Raw genomic sequence first — 17327 nt, forward strand, 5'->3', positions numbered from 1 at the left:
CAAAGCCCGCTGCCGCCGCCGCCGCCGACTCGTCTCCCATTCCCTTTTCTGGCTAGGCTGGCGTTCGAGACCGAACAGTTTCCCCGTCAGGGGGCGACGCAGCTAACTAGTACTAGAGAGTGAAGGGAGGAGGGGGAGGGGGAGGAGGAGGAGAGGAGGAGGAGGAGGAGGAGGAAGAGCCTCTGAAGGCGGGCGCTCCTGGGTGACAAGCGGTCACAGGTGCTGAGGCCGCCTTGAAACACAGGAGAGGCGCCTCCGTGCCCCAAACAGCTGCTGCTGCTGCCGTCTCCGCCTGCCTCCGGGTGGCAGCTGCTGCCGCCGCCGTTCCTGCTGCTGCTGCTGGTGCTGGTGCTGGTGCTGCTGAGCCGGCGCGTGCAGGAGTACAGCGCGAGCTCGGCAGCTGCGCGCGCGCGCGCGCGCGCGCTCTCGGACAAGCCAGCGATCAAGGGGAAGAGCGAGCGAAAAAGCCTCGCGCTTCGGCGGAGCCTGTAAGTTTGCTGGGTCCTCCCGCCGCTTGCAGCTGCTGGAACTGCTCTGCTTTTGCTGGACCAGCAGCGGCTTCGGGGCAACTGGCTCTCTTTGCAAGGCGCGACCGTTCCCTTGGATGTGAGCTCGCGCACCCACCGGGGTTCCAAGCCATGGCAAGACGCTGACTGACTGACTGACTGACTGGCTGGCTGGCTGGGAGGGACGAGGACCGGACAGGTTCTCTCTCCCGTCCCTCAGCCCCATCCGGCCTGGTAGGATTTGATTTTTTGACAAACCACCCCCCCCCCCCATTTTTCTTCGGCGCGTGTTACCGAGGAGGGCGCGGGGAGCCGCCCAGTGCTGTAGGATGGAGGTTGCTTTGTGTGCGAGATCGGTGGATTCCGACGTTGGGGATAACGGGAGGGACTTGGCAGGTGGTGGTGGTGGTGGTGGTGGGGAACCGAGTTAGAAATTAGCTGAGAAGATACCAGAGTAAAGGGTGGGGGGAGCAGGCTGGGTGTGGAAAGAAAGAGGCTGTGTAGCAGAACAAGCACGATTTTTGCACAGGTAGCTATGGACAGATGTATTATTGCCAGAATGTGCTTCCTCGCTTGGTGTTCTTTAGCGGTATTTGATTTCATCTAGATGGCACGTGGTTGGGAACGGCTACACTATTTGTTCACAGTCTGATGGAGAGGTCTGATAATTGTGTTTGGGTATGTAGTTTTCCAAACCACACTTCCTTATGTGGAGCTAATGTGCGCTTTTTACGTCCAGATTTATAATGACTTGTGACAGCTGATGGTATCCAGAAAAAAATAAAAATAAAATGAGTGACTAACTGGGAGATAAGGAGCCTGAGGTAATATGTATTGTCCACGCTATCTTATTTGAAAATTCCAAGAGCTTAGTTAGGAGTTGTAATCTGAAAGAGACTGGTTAAAATAATCTAGGATGGCTTTAAGCCGGGGAAAAGATATATTGCATTGAGCCATAATATGATGAGTTTTGGTTTTGCCTCTCATGATGCGTGAACTCAATAATAACATTGGACAAGAAATTATATATTGTTTAGAATTCTGTGTGAACCAAGTCATAGTTCAACAAACCTGGATTGAGGAACGTAATTTAGCTTGGTAATATATCTGTAAATTAGTTACCAGCCACTATGCTGTGAAGTGCTGAAGACCAGCATTTATGCTTTACATGCTTACTATGGATGACAGGTCCCACTGCAGCACAACTGCTTTTCTATAATAAAACAAAGAATGAATATGAGAGAATTTTATAACAAAGTTTACTAAGAACTCAGGGAACATTTTCATCCCCGTTTTGGACATTTTAATCATCTTCGAATGGACAAAACTGTTGATGTCTTTTGAAAGATATTAGGCAGGAGGCCACTGTTATACATTGCTGCAGTTTCTTGGAATATATGCAGTATACTTTTTCCCTAGGTTTGTTCCATTCTCACAGCATGGAGATGTTGGATTGATGTGGAACTCTTATTTTTTAACCATCCGAGGAGGGGGGAAAAACAGTTATTGTTGTGTTCTGACCTCACTTGCCAACTAGATATTCCTTGCAAATCTACATTACAGTTCTTTCCTTCAAAAATCTTTTGTTGAATTTTTTTTAAAATCCACACTGTAATTTTTGAAAGAGTATTCTTTTGCCCTCTTTCTTTTTTTAACTCTGGATTTCTGGGTGGACAAGTTTAAAAATAAATGTCTGCTCAAACACTGGATTATTGTATAGTCGAGCAGCTGTGACCTTAACTGCCTCAAAGGAAAAGACAGAGAGCACAGAAAATTGAAAGTGAGCACATGGTCCAAATCCTGTAAGATAAAACTCTGAGCTCATAAACATAGTGAGATACCATATTTCTTAAGCTAAAGGAGCTGTCATATATTTTTTTTCAACCCTGGTGTGAAAGTGGATAGTAATTTGAAAAGAAGTTTGAAATGAAAGGGGGTGTTGCCTTAGCTGCGTTCTGCTCACTGTTCTTTTTATGGGCTTCGTAGTTAATGATATTTCTTCTCTGTATTTTCAGCTGTTACTTAATAGCATTTCAAAAAGTGAGGCTTGGATTCATTTGTCCTTAAATATCAATGTAAAATCTGCATGAGCTAAGATGGAGGATTTATCTTTTGCTTTCTGTCCTGTATTAACAACATTTGCAAGCGGAACTAATGGTCAAGAGAGGCTCATGAAACAGAAGTGTCTTTTTGGCCCAACACTCTGTCTTCAGCTTGAGTCAGCCAGATACTCTGGAAAGCTCCTGAATAAGATAGCTATTCTGCTTCTAGAAAAAAGAGATCCTACTCAGTGATCATGCATTACAGTATTGCAAATGCTGCCCAGAGTTGCTTCTTGTGGGATGGATGGTCATATAAATGTGATTAATAAAATAAATAAAAATAAATAAATAGCTGTTAAAAAGCTATAAAGCCTATCTTCCTAGGTATTTGTGCTACTGTCAGAAGAAATCTGATTTGAGACTTTGGACAGTTTCTTGAGAAATATAATCCCACAGGTGAGGCTTGACCATTAGAGGGGTGACCCTGGTAACTTTTTATTACCAATGTGGCAAATAAAGGGTGCTCTTGAACCTCATAATTGGACTGGTATAAGAATGAAGATGGTCTTACAGCAAGTACAGCAATCTAGAGGTAGCTTGGACAGTAATGGAAGAACCCTGGATTTCTAATTCAGCAATACTGAATTAGACCAAGTTTCTTATCACTGTTATATAAGAATGCTGGGACCTGGAACATTAAGAGTAGGGACTTGTGACACTCCAGAGAGGAGCATCTGCAGAACCCAATGGTTTCATCAGAATGACAAAATTAGAGTTGTGCCTCAAGATTCTATCCCTTATGAACATTATAGACAATGCATATATAAAAGGCTGAGGCTGAGGTTGCATCACAATGTTGCAACATTCATCATGTGCCTTCTAATGGATGGCCTATGTCTTTAGCAGTTCTCAAACATTTTGTTGTCAGAACTCCTTTACATACTTAACAATGATTGAATTTTGGTTTATATGGGTTATATGATCTACCATTAGGGTATGTACTATTGAATTAGAGATTAAAACTGAGAAATGTTCACATATTTATTTGACTTTGTAGACCCTTGAAAGAATCTCGGATACCCCCCCCCCCCAGGGATTCCCCAGAGCACATTTTGGGAACTGCTGTACTAGATCTTAGCTGAGGCTTTGGGGAACTGGAATTCAGCAACTTCTGACAGTCACAGGATCTTCATTCCCAGTTTATTGAATCCCATACATTAATTGAGTAGGAACATACAGTACTTCATTTTATCTGGAGTATTTTACTATGTGTCATCTGAAAAATAATGTGTGTTCTTAAAGCTGTTTGTGATTTTCTTGCATCTAGGTTTAAGCCTATATTTTTCCAAGTTCATAGCTGCTTTTAGATGCAGTATTTTACTATGTTAATTATAGATGGGATGCAGCAATTAAATTGTCAGAGTGTCATCTTGTCAGTGTGGGTTAATTTTATTCAATCGCCTGTAGCAATTTCTCTACATTCACTCTCTGTTCTTGACAATTTAGTAGCTAGGCTTGTATTTATAGAGATGGCAAACACATTCATACAAATGGCTCTGAATTGGAGGCTGTCAGTTAAAACAGAGGGTAGGAACAATAATGCATCTGGTAGATGGATCATTCTGGGCTCTTAAAGGAATATGTCAATTCAATTGTATATGCGGGTCAAGACTTGATCTGCTTTATTAGATGTATCTGTTCTTCCATGATTCATCACTGTCCACCATAAAGGGCAAAATCAAATTTTAATTTGATGTTCAAGCAAAAGAATAAGTTTCAATAATAACTTTTAGAAAAAATAGTTGACAGAATTTCATTGTCCATAATCATCTAAGCTGATTGGAATTATTCATCTAGATAGACTTCTAGCCATTTAAAATCTTTTATATGCTGAGTTTAAGTATGTTTGCTTATAAAGACTGTCAACCCTTCACAAGATACTGTGCCATAGTTCTCAATACAATAAGTTTGAAGAAAATCAGTAGATTAATGCATTAATCAGTTAGGCGATAATATTCAGAAAGAGGGAATGGCAGCTGTGAAGATAGGAAAGCATTATAAATGACTCATAGTAGTCTTCCTCTGTTTATAGGTTGAGCCCTATATCTACAAAAATCCCCAAGTAGCATGGCCAGTGGCTGTAATTATGAAAATGTGAGTCCCATGATAGCAATTGAAGAATGATATCCTGTGATAGTGGACTCTCTGAACCCTAGCAAAGAACATATGTTTGGGACAAATGTATATGATTTTTATTCCAGATTTATTAAAGGAACAATAGTTTTGATAGAGTAATTTTTTTAAAAAATTATATTTTGCCTGCATCAGGAAAGAATTCATTGAAATAAAGGGAGCTGTATATGGATGATCATAAAGTATCAAGGGTATCCACAGGAAAGCAGGGGATGTGGTCTGCAAGATGGCATGCACAACATCAAAATCGAAGCCCTGCCTCTTTTGTGTATGCAGGTAACATTACTGCAGGTAGAAAAGTGTTGGAGCTTATATTGTGCAATTACATCTATCTTCCTTTTGCAGATTTTGACAAACTCCACTTTCACAGATGCTACTGTAAACTATATATTGGCTGTATTCATCCTGAATCCTTAATAGCCTTTTTATTCAAATATGAGGAATGAACTTCATCTGTGTACAGTAGTTAATTTATGGCTTTCATTGTACAAATCTAGAAAATTGGATTCATTGAATACAGTAAACCATGATTTGTTTAATTATGGGTAAATATGCTGCAGGGACACAACTTATATATAATTCTGGTATGTCCTATTGCCTTGAAATCCTATCAGAAATAATAAGAGTAGCCTAAGGAAAGGGATTGAGGGCTATATGAGGGCTTTATATCTGGAGCAATGAATGGTCTTAACTTTCATGTCCTCAGAGTGGAGCTGAGTTCACACTGGACTGAAGAGGATGACTTGCACCAGCAAAATGGAAGAAAATAAACTTTAAGTCAAGAAGTCTTTTTAAACCAATTAAATTTGCTACTGTTGCAATAGGAAGAGCAATAGCACTTATATACCACTTCATTGTGCTTTACAGCAGGGGTGTCAAACTCAATTTCATTGAGGGCCGCATCAGCATTGCGGTTGCCCTCAGGGGGCCGAGTGGGTATGGCCTGGGTGGGTGTGGCCTACTGGGTGGGCGTGGCTAGAGTGCTTATGGCCTACTGGGTGGGCATGGCCAACTGCATCGTTGGCATCAAGGGTGCCTATGGGGGCCTGGGCAGGAGTGGGACAGATCTGAGGGTCTCTGGCAGAAGGAGGGTCTCTGGGCCAGGGCCAAGGCAGTGGGGGCTGTTCCCTCACTGTTTCCAGGATGGCTTCGTGGGCCGCATGAAACCACGGGCTGGATCTGGCCCCCGGGCCTTGTGTTTGACATGTCTGCTTTACAGACTCCATGGGCAGTTTACAATGTTAGCATATTGCTTCCAACAATCTGGGTCCTCATTTTACCAATCTCAGAAGGGATGGAAGGCGGAGTCAACCTTGAGCCCCGTCAGGATCAAACTCCAAACTGTTAGCAGAATTTGTCTCCAACATTGCATTCTAACCACTGCACTATCAGGGCTCAAAGTTATGTTCTACTACAGTCCAGCTGAATTGAGGCAATGTATACATTTCATAAATAAATAAATGCTGTAAAAGCTTTAATATCATACTAGCTATAGCACCAAGAAAGTATATAAAAATCTGAAATTTATTAGCTTTGAAAAAAAATGAAAGTATTTTTCCTTCCTTCTTTGAGTTGCTTATTTATTGGTAGGAAATGATAATTCATTCCATGGTTCCTCAACATTTGTCATATAACAATAGGAGATGAAAGAGTAAAGCAATTTATAATTGTTTTCATGCTTGGGAAGTACTGGAATACAGCCGTGATGAAAACAAGAAAATTAAAATGAACCTAAACACATTAACTTAAGAACTCTATCCTTGCTAATTAAAATCAACAAATTTTAAAATATGTATGTTTAGGGAGGCAACTGCAGATTTTACTTGGGAGCCAGCCAGAAAATGTTCTTCCTCTTTATAACTGCTCCATTATAATACATGGAACAATTTCATCGTCCTTTCTGGAGTCCTAGCTAAGTGGAATGTAGAAGTGCCCATTTTAAACATGATTGAAGTGAATCAAATTACTTCTTTTCCAATTTTATTGCTATCTTTGTATTTTCAGAGGCTAGGAAAGGGGGGAGCTTTATTCAAGGAAGCTGTCAAAGAATTCCCAAAATTGCAGACATGGATATCTTTTAAACATGGTTAATCAATCAGTAAAGAAATACAATGTAAGAGTGTAATCTAAGTAGTGGATAGGAAAGCAGTATCATAAGGTTTTTGTTTGATTGTTTTTAGTAAACTATTTGGTAAGGGATTTTTTTCTGCAATTCCTGTCATGTCTAATATGGAACAAGTAAACCCCTTTGATCTCAGAGCACTTGTATTTTAGATTTTGGTGCTAGTTTCTATTTTGTGTTTGTGTTCAAATCAATGTTGACTCTTGGAAACTTCCTAGAGGAGTCCCTGCAGTTTCCTTGGCAAGATCTCAGAAGTGGTTTGACATTGAGTGCTTGCTACAGCTGAGAGCGTAAGTGACTGGCCCAAAGTCATCCAGATGGCTTCATGCCTAAAGCAGGACTAGATCTCATACTCTCCTCATTTGTAGCCTTGTACCTTAATTTTTACACCAAACTCATTCTCTAGTTTCTATTATACTGTGATCATAATCATGTTTATAAAATGTGAACCTCTTTAATTATAGTAGAAATTGTCTGGTTAGGTTTGTGGATATCCTGATACTTAGGAAATAACTATTTTAACATTCATTAGCCTTTAAGGACTAGTAAAACTGTTCCGTAAATGATATAAATGACCAAGCTGTTCTTTGCTAAGAAAACTTACTTCAGGTTATTCTAACTGTTACTCCAAGAAAAGACTGAGAGATATTAGTAACAGAAGGAATTTCAAAAGGCAGGGCTGTGTTACATTGCCAAGAAAGTATCTCTTTTGGGAGCATAGATTTACATGGAATACCAAACATAATTTCATATATTATTCCCTATAATTATAGAGGCAATAGCAGTTATAAACTCTTAATTTCACTGTGTGAAATTGGTACCATACTGCTATCTAATTACCTTTTACTCATTTCATGTCATAAATTTTGTTGACTCTGAAAACTTCAGACCAAAAGTATTAGGCTCTCTTTTAAAAGGCTTCTATGGAAACTTAAATAATTTCTACACCAAGGTTTTCTTCAAAGAAGAGAGATTATATGTGATCTATTTTGGAGAGGCCCACTCTTTGCTGCTTGATTCCTCAGTTGTTCTAGTGTGAATTGCAAGACTGTTGTTGACCAATGTAGTGGCCAGAGGGAGTCGGCTTAGCTCCAATAAAGGAAACTTATTGCCATCACCATTGTCAGCTGAGTTGTGGCAAGAGGAGCAATGCTAGAAGCAGGGATGAGAGACTGCCAGGCAGTTGTTGGAGCTATATCAGGTGACATTGGTGGAACTAATTATTATTATTATTTATTAAATTTATATGCCGCCCTTCTCCCTAAGGACTCAGGGCGGCCCACAACAATAAAAAATTAAAAAACATGTTTATGTTTATGTTTATGTTTTATTTAATTTATATACCGCCCTTCTCCCTGGGGACTCAGGGCGGTTCACAGGGCATATAAATAAAAATACAATACTATACAAAAGTTAAAACAAAGATTAAATCAGTGCCCAATTAAAAACAATAATACAATCTAAAAAGACAATTTAAAACCCAACTCCCCCATCAGGCCAGACCGGCCAATTCAAACAAATGGGTCTTCAGACCACGACGGAAAGTTCGGAGGTCCGATGCCGTCCGGAGCTCCACCGGCAGTTGGTTCCACAAAGCCGGGGCACCCACAGAGAAGGCTCTCCCCCTGGGGGCCGCCAGTCGGCATTCCCTGACCGGAGGCACCCTGAGGAGGCCCTCTCTGTGGGAACGCACAGGGCGGAGGGGAGTTGAAGCCGGCAGCAGGTGGTCCCCGAGGTACCCCGGACCCATGCCATGTAGGGACTTAAAGATCATAACTAAGACCTTGAACCTCACCCGGAAGACAACTGGTAACCAATGCAGCTCGCGGAGCAAAGGTGTAACATGGGAGTACCGGGAAACTCCCAAGACAACTCTCGCGGCCGCATTCTGTACCAGTTGGAGCCTCCGAGTGGTCTTCAAGGGAAGCCCCATGTAGAGAGCATTACAGTAGTCAAGGCGAGAGGTCACGAGCGCATGAGTGACCGTGCACAGGGCATCCCGGTCCAGATAGGGCCGCAACTGGCGCACCAGGCGAACCTGGGCAAAAGCCCCCCTAGTCACGGCCACTACATGATCTTCTAGGGTAAGCCGTGAATCTAGGAGGACTCCCAAGTTGCGAGCCCTATCCACGGGGGGTAAGAGCTCACCCCCCATAGAAAGAGGTGGAACATTTTGAATGTCCCGGGATGCCGGAATGCACAGCCACTCAGTCTTGTCAGGGTTGAGCTGAAGTCTGTTCCTCCCCATCCAGACCCGAACCGCCTCCAGGCAACGGGACATCACAGCGAGGGCATCACTGGGGTGGTTTGGGGTCGAAAAGAAAAGTTGGGTATCATCGGCATATTGATGATACCCAACTCCAAAACCACGAATGATCTCACCCAGCGGTTTCATGTAGATGTTGAACAGGAGAGGCGAGAGAACCGACCCCTGAGGAACTCCACAAGCGAGAGACCTCGGGGTCGATCTCTGCCCCCCTGCCAACACCGACTGCGAACGTCCCAGGAGATAGGAGGAGAACCACCGAAGAACCGTGCCTCCCACTCCCAATCCCCTGAGACGCCGCAGCAAGATACCATGGTCGATGGTATCGAAAGCCGCCGAGAGGTCTAATAGGACTAGGACAGAGGAATATCCCCTGTCCCGAGCCCTCCAGAGATCATTCACCAGAGCGACCAATGCCGTCTCCGTGCTGTACCCGGGCCTGAAACCCGATTGGTAGGGGTCCAGATAATCCGCTTCATCCAGGACCAGAGGGAGCTGATGCGCCACCACACTCTCAACAACCTTCGCAAGAAAGCGAAGGTTGGAGACCGGACGAAAGTTGTTCAATACAGCTGGGTCCAAGGCAGGCTTCTTGAGGAGAGGTCTCACCACCGCCTCCTTCAAGACGGTGGGGAAATAACCCTCACTCATAGAACACAAAGATTAAAAAAGAATTAAACAATAAAGAAATAAAGGACAATTTAAGCCGATAAAAACCAAATTTAAAAAACCATGATCAGTCCAGGCCCACTTGTTGGAACAACCATGTCTTCAGGTCGCGGTGGAAGGATCGAAGGTCAGGGGCTGTCCGCAGCTCTGGAGGCAGTTCATTCCAGAGGGTCTGCGCGCCCACAGAGAAGGCTCTCCCCCTGGGGGTCGCCAGCCGGCATTGCCTGGCCAACGGCACCCTGACGAGGCCGACTCTGTGGGAGCGAACTGGGCGATGGGAGGTTGACATTGGCAGCAGGTGGTCTCGCAAGTACCCCGGGTGTTGTGATTCAGGGTCAGCCTGTGGGTTCGGCAGTTGGGTCGGACGACTCAGAGGAGGAGGAGGGGGGTGTTGAAGAGCTTGCTGAGGGGATTGGACAGCTTGATGAGAGCCCCCAGCAAGGCCCCTCTCATCTGGTCACGATGCAGATCCAGCTGTGTGAGCCTGACAGCGTGGATGAAGATGACCCACAGCTGGCCCTGTTCAAGGACGCCCGACGCAGGAGGCAGTCAGTCAGGAGTAAACAGAGGAAGGCAATGGGGCACCTCGGAATGAGGCACAGAGAGGCCACGCCCTGAACTGTATTTAAGGGGAATGTGTGGGAGGGCTGGTTTGCTGAAGGCAACCGCTTGGATTGTTCCTGCTTCTTAGCTCGTGTTTTATGGTTGGTGTCTTGTCTTGCTCTGTTTTATGTGAATAAATTTGGCAGGCTTTATTCCAGCCTCTTGCCGTTTCTAAAGGGGTTGTCCCTGCTTTTGCTGCGGGGCCGGTAGCAGGCTGGTACAGAACACCGGGCTTAAGCCATGTAGGGCTTTAAAGGTAATTACCAGCACCTTGAATTGCACCCGGAGGGCAACCGGAAGCCAATGCAACTTGCGCAGGAGTGGTGTAACATGGGAGTATCAAGATACTCTCATAAGCACCCGCACAGGTGCATTTTGCACCAGTTGAAGCCTCCGGGTGCACCTCAAGGGCAGCCCCATGTAGAGAGCATTGCAGTAATCCAGGCGAGAAGTGACAAGGGCATGGGTGACCATGCATAGGGCATCTCAGTCCAAAAAGGGGCGCAACTGGCGCACCAGGCAAACCTGTGCAAAGGCCCCCCTGGTCACAACAGTTAGATGATCCTCCAAATTAAGCCATGAATCCAGGAGGACACCCAAGTTGCGGGCCCTTTCTGAGGAGGGCAATAGCTCCCCCCCATCAAAAGAGGTGGAACATGTTGGACAATACAAGATGCCGGTATCCACAGCCACCCGGTCTTGGAGGGTTCAGCCTGAGCCTGTTCCTTCCCATCCAGACCCGCAGCGCCTCCAGGCACCGGGACATCACATCAAGGGCATCACTGGGTTGGCTCGGGGTGGAGATAAACAACTGGGTATCATCGCCATATTGGTGATACCTCACTCCAAAGCCATGGATGATCTCACTCAGCGGCGTCATATAGATGTTAAAAAGGAGGGGGGAGAGAACCGACCCCTGTGGTACCCCACAAGAAAGGGGCCTTGGGTTAGATCTCTGCTCCCCTGCCACTACGAACTGTGAACGGCCCAAGAGGTAGGAGGAGAACCACCGTAAAACAGTGCCTCCCACTCCCAACCCCTTGAGCCGTCGCAGCAGGATACCATGGTCGATGGTATCAAAAGCCACTGAGAGGTCAAGTAGGACCAGGACAGAGGAGCAACCCCTGTCCTGGGCCCGCCAGAGATCATCTACCAGTGCAACCAATGCCGTTTCCGTGCTGTAACCGGGTCTAAAACCAGACTGGTACGGGTCCAGATAGTCCGCTTCATCCAGGAATTGCGGAAGCTGATGCACTACAACACTCTCAACAACCTTAGCAACAAAGTGAAGGTTGGAGACAGGACAATAGTTATTCAAGGAGGCCGGGTCCAGAGCAGGCTTCTTGAGAAGGGGCCTCACCACCGCCTCTTTTAAGGCAGAGGGGAAGACACCCTCCATCAATGAAGCATTGACAACTGCCTGGAGCCAGCCCCCTGTCACCTCCCCGGTGGCCGAAACCAGCCAGGAGGGACATGGGTCCAGTAAACAAGTTGTAGTGCTCAGTTTACGCATTTGTAACAAAGTTGATGCAGTGAGAATTACAGGCACTGTAGGAAACAGTTGACTATGGATAACATGCCCAAGATGGCGGACGTGCACGGCTGAGCTCCGTTAGGAGCTTCGGCAATTTTAACAATGTGGCGACCCTGGGGAGCTTCACAGTGATATTTGGGTCCTGTGAAGGTGAGGAGGAGGAGGATGAGGACGAGGGAGCTGAGCTTTGGTGCCTGCCTTGAGAACTGCCTTGAGAACGCCTTTGGTGCCTGCCTTGAGAACGCCTACATGGTTTGCCTGGCTCTGGGAGCCTGGACTCACCAAGGACTCCGAGGACTCTCTGAGGACCTTCTGAGGACTGTCAGTTGAGCCCGGAGGAGCCTGGAGGAGCCCGGAGGAGTTTCGGGAGTTCCTGGACGGCTTGGTGGACGCGGAAGAGCCGAGCAGAGCCCCGTGTTGTATGGCGCCGATCAGCTGTTTATCGGTGCCGCAAGGACCCGGCGAACTCCGATGGAGGCTGTTCGAGGCGGAGGAGCTGGGCGGAGCCCCGATGGAGACTGCGGAGGCTGCTGAGGCGCCTGGAAAGACCTTGATTTTTTTTGCCGACGCTTCGCTCAGCGTGGCTCCGACCGGCTGACCATTTGTGTAACGGAGGTCCCGAGACCCCTTCTACGGAGCCTGGTGGTGTTCCTGAGATCTGTGACGCCCGGATTAATTGTTTACAGCTCGGTGATGCTCCGGAATGCCTTCCTGTTGCTGGAATGACTATGAATCGCGGCTTGGAGCGGCGGGGGGGGGTGAAAATGCTGGAGTGGTGGAGACGTTGTTTAGCTGGTTCCCGAGATGGCTGACGGTGAAGGGAGTGGGCCTCTCTGATATGGTGACCTGGCCTGGTGGTGGAACGCGGACGCTGTTGCCTCGGACATTTGTGAGGCAAAATTTAATCTCTGCACCGCCAGAAAATCATTGGACCATGTTGTGGTTTCCCTTCTTGACTGACTATCATCCAGTCTTTTTTGCAACATGGAAGTGACTTATATAACCAGAATCTCTCCTACCATTTTGTGATCATGCTGGCTTATTAATCCTGATGTATTTCATAGATTCTTGCTCTAACTCCCTCCCCTTCTCCCCCCTCCCCTATAATAGAAGGCCCGGGTTGTAACCACGGTGGTAGAGTGGTTAAGTTTTTTACATCTGCTGCCTCCCAGAGGTGAGAGCTCTGGGGGGTATTGCTCCCCCGGTTTGTATGTACCAGGTTGCCCCCTGGCTTTGACCGCCGTGAGAGGGCGGGATTCGATCTGTCCCGGGATTTCCCAGCTCTAGTGGCAGTGGAGCTGGGCTGGCTCTCTGGTCATTTGCCTTCGATTTATTCATTTTGAGATCCTCCCATGTTGATCTGGTCTGCCTTGCTGTTTTTTTGTCGGACTTGTTAAGATCATGCGTCTGACTTATTCTAGCACGACCTTATACGCTCTCAGGGGGGCCCCCCCATCCTGGGAGCGACCCGCCTTACTGTTTACATCTCCTCTTGATGAAGGGCCCGAGTGTTGGGACCCTGAGAGATGGCTGGGCATGGGTAGGGGCCTCCGTTATAAGCCAAATAAGAGGCCCCTGGTTAGTTTTTTGGTTAAATTTTTAGGAGGTTAGGGAGGGGGGTGGGAACTTCTTTTGGTTGTTCGGATATGGGGGGCAGTCCAGCAACCACTGTTCAGGCCAGGGCCGGGATTGATCGCGGAGGGGAGGAGCGGGGGTCGGTCGCCCCCTGGGCTCCAGGGCAAGTCGTGGGAATGCCTATTCCCACGACGTTAGGGAATGGCAGCAGGTGCAGGAACAGAGGGCCGTATCGATCTCAGGGAAGGCCTCTCCGCTACTTGCAAGCGGTGAGGCGTTCCGACCCTCTTGTTCTACCCCGAGGTCCCGGGAGTGAGGATGTGCAGCCGCCTGAGCTCCGGCTGGTGTACCTGAATGCCAGGTCTGTCGTTAATAAAGCTCCTCTCGTCCGTGACTTGGTCGAGGGTGAGCAGGCGGACCTGGCTTGCATCACGGAGACTTGGTTGGGCCCAGAGGGCAGTATTCCTCTGGCTGATATCTGCCCACCAGGTTTCCGGGTGCTACACCGGCCTTGGGCTCAGGGTAGGGGTGGGGGAGTGGCTGTTGTCATGAGGGAGACCTTAGCTCCGCGGGAGGCCACCGTTCCGCAGATAGTCAGGTGTGAGTCTCTCTTCTTGAGATGCGGCCCTGGTGCGCAGTTGGGCTTGCTGCTGGTGTATCTTTCGCCTAGTCACGCAGCAGCAGCCCTGCCTGAGCTTCTCGATGTCCTCTCTGGGTTGGTGGTTGAGTTCCCGAAACTTATAGTTTTGGGGGACTTCAATCTACCATCTCTGGGAGGATCATCTGAGTTGGCTCGGGAGTTCATGGCTTCCATGACGGCCATGGACCTGACGCAAGTAATTTCAGGACCGACTCATGAGGGAGGCCACACCCTTGACCTAGTTTTCTTATCTGGTCGGTGGTTAGATGATCTTGGTGGGGGCTCTCCAATTATTATGCCCCTGTCATGGACCGATCATCATCTCCTGCGGCTGGTCTTCCGTTTTGCCACCCCCCGCCGTGGGTGTGTGGAACCAGTTAGATGGTACCGCCCCAGATGCTTAATGGATTACGCGAGATTCCAGGCAGCGCTGGGGTCCCCACCTGCCTCCCCCACTCACAGCTCGGCAGATGCCTTAGTGGAAGCTTGGGAAAGGGCAGCCACTGAGGCTCTTGACCGAGTTGTACCCTTGCGGCCCCTGACCCGATGCAGATCCCGTCGAGCTCCATGGTTCTCCGCGGAGCTCCGGGAGATGAAGCGCCGGAGACGGGGCCTAGAGAGCGGTTGGAGGTCCAGCCGATCCGAATCCGACCGATTGCGACTAAGAACCCATATTAGGTCTTATCTCGCTGCGATAAGGGTGGCGAGGTCCAATCACTTCGCTACCCTTATCGCGTCCGCAGATAATCGCCCGGCTGCTCTGTTTAGGGTGACTCGCTCCCTCCTTAATCAGGAGGTGAGGGAGGAACCCTTGCAGGGTCGTGCCGAGGAGTTTAACAATTATCTGTCGGACAAAATCACTCGGATTCGGACCGGTTTGGACTCCGACTGGGCAGAGTCTGGCGATCAGGACGCGGGTGGTCTTGTCGATATCACTTGGGAGGAGTTTGATTCTGTGACTCCGGAGGAAGTGGACAGGATTATGGGGAGACTGAGCTCCACCACATGTTTATTGGACCCGTGCCCTTCCTGGCTGGTTTATGCAGCCCGGGAGAGGACACGCAGCTGGTTCCAGGCAGTTATATCAGCTTCTTTGAGTGAGGGTAGCTTCCCTGCCGTCTTGAAAGAGGCGGTGGTGAGGCCCCTCCTCAAGAAGCCTGCCTTGGACCCAGATGTATTGAACAACTTTCGTCCGGTCTCCAACCTTCGCTTTCTTGCGAAGGTTGTTGAGAGTGTGGTGGCGCATCAGCTCCCTTTGGTCCTGGATGAAGCGGATTATCTAGACCCGTACCAATCGGGTTTCAGGCCCGGGCACAGCACGGAGACGGCATTGGTCGCGCTGGTGAATGATCTCTGGAGGGCTCGGGACAGGGGTCATTCCTCTGTTCTAGTCCTATTAGACCTCTCAGCGGCTTTCGATACCATCGACCATGGTATCCTGCTGCGGCGTCTCAGGGGATTGGGAGTGGGAGGCACGGTTTTACAGTGGTTCTCCTCCTATCTCCAGGGACGCTCGCAGTCGGTGTTGACAGGAGGGCAGAGGTCGACCGCGAGGTCTCTAGTTTGTGGAGTTCCTCAGGGGTCGGTCCTCTCGCCTCTCCTGTTCAACATCTATATGAAACCGCTGGGTGAGATCATTCGTGGCTTTGGAGTTGGGTATCATCAGTACGCTGATGATACCCAGCTTTTTCTTTCTACCCCAAACCACCCCAGTGATGCCCTCAACGTGATGTCCCGTTGCCTGGAGGCGGTTCGGGTCTGGATGGGGAGGAACAGACTTCGACTCAACCCCGACAAGACCGAGTGGCTTTGCATACCTTCATCCCGGGTCTATTCGGATATTCCATCTCTTTCTATGGGGGGTGAATTATTACCCCCCGTAGATAGGGCTCGCAACTTGGGAGTCCTCCTAGATTCGCGGCTTACCTTGGAAGATCACATGGTGGCCGTGACTAGGGGGGCTTTCGCCCAGGTTCGCCTGGTGCACCAGTTGCGGCCCTATCTAAGCCGGGATGATTTATGCACGGTCACTCACGTGCTCGTGACCTCTCGTCTAGACTACTGCAACGCTCTCTACATGGGGCTTCCCTTGAGGACCACCCGGAGGCTCCAACTGGTACAGAATGCAGCCGCGAGAGTTGTGTTGGGAGTCTCCCGATACTTCCATGTGACACCTCTGCTCCGTGAGCTGCATTGGTTGCCAGTTGTCTTCCGGGTGAGATTCAAGGTGCTAGTAATGGTGTTCAAAGCCCTCCATGGCATGGGGCCGGAGTACCTCAGGGAACATCTGCTGCCGGCATCAAGCTCCCTGCGCCCTGTGCGTTCCCACAGAGAGGGCCTCCTCAGGGTGCCACCGGTCAGAGAATGCCGTCTTGTGGCCCCCAGGGGGAGATCCTTCTCTGTGGGCGCCCCGGAGCTATGGAACCAGTTACCGGTTGAGCTCCGGACGGCGCCCGATCTGCGCTCCTTTCGCCGCGATCTGAAAACATACTTGTTCGAGCAAGCCGGCCTGGCCTGAGGGGGGATTGGTGGGGTTTTTTTATCATTTTTATTGGGGTTTTTACTATGTATCTATTGTATTTTAATCGGACATGCATTTAATTATCTTTTAATTTTTGTATATTTCTGTGTTTTATTCTTGCCCTGTACACCGCCCTGAGTCCTCAGGGAGAAGGGCGGTATAGAAATATTAATAAATTTAATTAAATTAAATTAAATTAAACTGCGCAGGGAATAACTGGGGGTCACCATCAGAGGTTTGGTGAGTAAATTCCATGGACAAGCTGGATCAGGAATTGTAGGGTAACTGACCAAAAAAAACAAGCGGACCAGACAAGATTAGATTGAAGAAATTGGGAGCTGCTAGAAGGTGCTTTCTGGGTGAAATCCACAAGTACTCTTTTGCGTCTTTTGTGGAGTGAAAGAGTGATGTTGGAGATGATCTCCCAGGCTGGAAGATGTTGAATGGTGATGGTTCTGTGTAGCTTGAAAGCCCCTGGAAGATAGGCTTGTGGGGAATACTAGGGAAGGAAGAATAAGTGGGTGTAGTACAGCATATTGTTTGGGATATTAGCGATAACAGTGTTAGATGGCTTGTACCAGGCTAGTCTTGGTTAGTGGTTAAGGTGCTGGCCTACAAACTATAGAGACTGTGAGTTCTTAGTCCCACTTTAGTCA

General features: G+C 48.0%; 1 protein-coding gene across 1 annotated transcript in view; it reads left to right on the plus strand.

Annotated features, from left to right (window-relative positions):
- Window positions 1–297: 297 nt before the first annotated feature.
- Window positions 298–17327, plus strand: part of CDC42EP3 (CDC42 effector protein 3) — a 51068-nt gene continuing 34038 nt past the window's right edge. Inside the window, exon 1 of the mRNA XM_083349423.1 lies at window positions 298–740. The gene's annotated coding sequence lies outside the window, so the exon portion shown is untranslated. The remainder of the gene's footprint in view (window positions 741–17327) is intronic.

The sequence above is a fragment of the Vipera ursinii genome (assembly GCF_947247035.1).
Source record: "Vipera ursinii genome assembly, chromosome: 1".
In the NCBI taxonomy this organism is placed as follows: domain Eukaryota; kingdom Metazoa; phylum Chordata; class Lepidosauria; order Squamata; family Viperidae; genus Vipera; species Vipera ursinii.